Source organism: Juglans regia, chromosome 1 (genome assembly GCF_001411555.2).
Source record: "Juglans regia cultivar Chandler chromosome 1, Walnut 2.0, whole genome shotgun sequence".
NCBI classification, from domain to species: domain Eukaryota; kingdom Viridiplantae; phylum Streptophyta; class Magnoliopsida; order Fagales; family Juglandaceae; genus Juglans; species Juglans regia.
The window spans coordinates 20,838,791-20,843,049 of record NC_049901.1 but is presented as its reverse complement, the minus strand read 5'-3'; the positions used below and the strand labels follow the sequence as shown (position 1 = coordinate 20,843,049).

Genomic DNA, 4,259 nt, shown 5'->3' with positions numbered 1-4,259 from the left:
AACTTTTATTCTACTATTCACAAACCATCTCAACCCATCTCAACTCATCTCTGAATCCAAACCACTCTTCATGCTAATATATTGACCCACTTTCAATCAAAACTATTAGAGACCCATTATACCTTTACCTCTTAGGCAAACCATTGTGCTCACGTAAAGGGACAGGATACCCTCCAATCTCCGTCTTATGTTGCAAGGAGAAGAGCCATTCTATTTATCATTCTTACACCAAACATTATTTTTTTTTTAATTTGTTTTTTGTTTTATTTTTGCTAAATTAAAGGAATTATTTTACTAATCATCATCCATACACCATACATTTAGTAAGAAAAAAAATTAAAAAAAAAATCATGTGTGACGTGTGGTGTAGAGTATGATGAGTAGAATTTAATTTTTGGAATGAAAAGATTACAAGAAACAAAATAATAAGTTTAATAACTACACGAAAGTAGAAATGACTTTTGCTGCTGCAGGCAGAAGTTTACATGGATGTAGTAGCAGCTGACCATGGAGGAATATTATATAGAAGATATATATGCCCTTTCATGATGCAAAGAGGAAAATACATAACACAAATTCATGAAAACTACCAGAAAGCAGATAATTCTTTAGTGTTTTAGTCGAAAGTTTACATGGATGTAGCGGTTGGACATGGAGGAACAGATATATCAGTGATGTTCCCTTCTAACATCGAGACGACACTTTTCATGGAAGGACGAAGAGCTGGTTCATCTTGAATACACCAAAGGCCCACCTTAACCATATTCTCCAAGGCGGTCTTATCTACTTCTTCCCACTTCACAATCTTCTCCAACTCTCCAGCAACAAAGCATTTATAGATCCAAGTAGAAAGAAGAATCTCATCGTCGTTTGACACGTCAAGTTCTATGCTCCTTCTGCAACATATGATTTCCAAGAGAACTACCCCATAACTGTAAACATCTACCCTCACTGATATTGGGATGTTCTTGTGCCATTCTGGCGCTATGTATCCTCTTGTCCCTCTCGCCCCTGTGAATGTCCTCGTTTGATCTGGAATTAAGAATTTTGCCAGCCCGACGTCAGAGATTTTGGCGGTCCAAAACTCATCCATTTAGATGTTTTGAGGCTTTATATCACAATGAATAATTGGGACCGCGCACTCGTCATGTAGATAGAAGATCCCTCTAGCAACATCCTGTGCAATTCTTACTCTCTCAGTCCAAGCCGGACGCCTTTGGGATCTGAAAAGAAGATCTGCAAGGGAGCCATTGCTCATGAACTCGTAAACCAGGAGCCTTTTAGAGTCCTCAGCGCAATAACCCAGCAAGCGAACCAAGTTCCTATGGTGGGTTCTCCCTATTGCTCGCATCTCTGCTCGGAACTCCCTTTCACCTTCTTCGATTAACTTCTCCAGTCTCTTTACTGCAACAAGTCTTTTACCTTTCTGTAGGGAGCCTTTGTAAACGGATCCAAATGAACCCTTACCTATCTCTTCTTTGAACCCATGTGTCACTCTTTTGAGCTCTTTATATGAAAACAATCTCAAGGTGATGATCTCCACCGGGCCCAAGTCTCCGTTCTCTAACAGCCTTCCGTACTTTAAAATTCGAATTTTGAAAATGAAAAAGCAAGAGAGTGCAAGGGAAACAGTTGAAAATACAGTAAAAGGGGAAGTCACAAGAATAATCTGCACTATTGCGCTTTTGGGCACGACTATCTTCGGCTTGTTTGGGTGAAGACCAGATTTCTTGCCGCTCTTAATGCTTGTCATCCCTACCTTAATGAATGCCGTGAGCCCCTCTTCCTTTTCTGTATATTTTCTTACATATCTCAGTGGAAGATTTTGTTTCATACAACAACCACTCTCGGAGATGAGTGAGGCCACACAATTGCAGTCTTCCAAGCAAGATTTCTTGCATTCGTCCTTGGACATTGGTGGTTCATAAACATAAGAATGATCTCCCCACATCATATTCTCCATGGTTTTCATAGTATAAAACTCTGTGTTTTCTTTCCCATTTCTACATGACTCAGCTTCAGAGAAGTTTCTCTCACAGCCAAGAGACCTGTTGTTATTCAGATTTAAAATATCGGTCCCAGGAAGGCAGACACAGATTGGTTGGTTGTCATCGACTATGCAATAGCTGTTTAAGCCACAAAAGTTGTTCACCTGGCATGGAAGGGCTGATTCCCATAATTTATTTGCGCTGAAATTGCCACTTTCATCATAGGCATGAGAATACAACCGGAGAATCCCATCATAGTCAAGAGTTGCGCGATAAATGGTGTTGTTGTTGTTGATGACGTTGCCGCTCGGAGATGGGTCATAAGTAATTACGATTAAACTACCTCTGTCTAACGTAGAGGTGTCGTTGATGATTAACAGAAGGCCTGTATTATTGAGATAAAGAGAAGAATTGGGACTGAAAATACCGTAAGTGCCTGAGCTCCAATAAGCATCTCCTGATGAGTCTTCAGTGTTTGCCGGGTAAAAAACAAGGTTTCCATCATACTGCATCTTGAGAAGGAACCCTCCGGTTGAGTGGTCAGTCTTGGTTGAACTGGAGACGAGTTGATTTCCCCTAAACAGACTCTGGCCTCCTAAAATGGTGTCGGTAGGATGACGGAAACTCTGCCAAATGACATTGGACTTGTCGTCACAGAGCACGAAATTGCCAGTGTCGAGCATGGAGGCATAGGAAGCGGACTGATCTGTTGCTTCAGTGATGAGTTTATGTTCTCCTTCTTCAACCATCAAAACAAGCTTGCCATCCTTGTTAAAATCCAGCAAGGCATTCGAAGTGAGAGGCGGATCATCACGAAATGACGTCCACACCGTTACGTTCTCTTCAGTACCGACCAACCAAATTCCAACAGCAAAGTCATGATCTGATCTACCTTTCTGATAGAACCCAAATGCAAATCGGCCTGTAGGAGAAAGCCATGACCTTGAGTCTGATCTGGGGGAGAGTAAAGATCCGGGGAGTACTATATGTCCACTTTGATTTGGTGGATATCTTCCACCTGCAAAGGAAATGAGCATGAAAAGGAAGACAACAATGGATATGGAAGCCATGGATGGGTTCGAAAGAAAAAGTAATACTTTCGACTCTCTAAGAAATTTTAAAACTTCATAAAAATCTTTAAATATATGAAAACACTCTTCTTCTTACTCTATTGAAAACTCTCGAGTCTCCTTCTTTTTAAGAAAAAAAAAAATCCAAAAACTTTTTCCCGAAGTTTAAAATCTATATCTTCTCAATCATGTAGAAGTACTACATCTTCTAGAGTCGAAAGACTAGAAGTGGCAAGTTTACGGGTCTTGTTTCATTGTCTGTATTGTGTCAAGTCATAGGCATTCGACTATATAGGTCAATTAGAACCCAACCCGTTAAGATAAATTTTGTGTCAAACTTTCAAATCTTAATCCGACTCATTTAAATTATGGATCGTGTTGTGTTACCCATTTTAACCAGTTTAATAGTTAATTAGAAATAGATTGACACAACACGACTTATTTCAACTCATTTAATGTAAATAGATTGAACTAACACGCATAACGTCCCATTTGACCTGATTAACATAATTTCACATAAAAATTAAAATATTTATTTATTAGTAACTACAATATCTTAAAAACACAATAAGACTACCTACTAAAAAAATATTAATATTTTCAAATTTTAACCTATAATAAAACTAATATTACAAACTTTATAATAACAAATACGAACATAGGTTTAAAATTACATGATCTCGACAATAAGCATATTGAGTAATACCATAATTACAACTCAATAATAATAAAATTTAAATAGGTTATTGCGAATTAATTTCTAGTTAAGCGACCGGTTGACCCGTACTTTATTAATCATGTCTTAATGGGAATCCATTTTTATTTGAACCCATTTATATCAAACTCAAATCTCCTAACTTTGTGTCAGGTCCTTGTTGGGTTCACGCCGTATCATATATTGGCACCCAACGCATTATAGAAAAATCATGACTATAACATTTTCCTAATTCTATTGAATTTGAATCCGGGTGTTTTAGAGTCGAAAGACATGATGGAAATTAACATTTTCCTAATTTGTTTATATCAAATCCAAACCAACTAATTTGGTGTCATATTTGTGTTGGACTCATGTTGTGTCACATATTGTCACCCCTACGAATTAAAGACATTATGACAGCCACAATAGCCAAACCATTCAAATCCACAACTGCCACTAAGTATTCAATCATTTGAAATACTTCCCAACAATACATGTAATGTC

The 4,259-nt window shown here is 38.0% G+C and overlaps 1 pseudogene; it reads right to left on the bottom strand.

Moving 5' to 3' along the window:
- Positions 1–628: 628 nt before the first annotated feature.
- Positions 629–3,058, bottom strand: LOC109018858 (annotated as a pseudogene).
- Between the last annotated feature and the right edge of the window lie 1,201 nt (positions 3,059–4,259).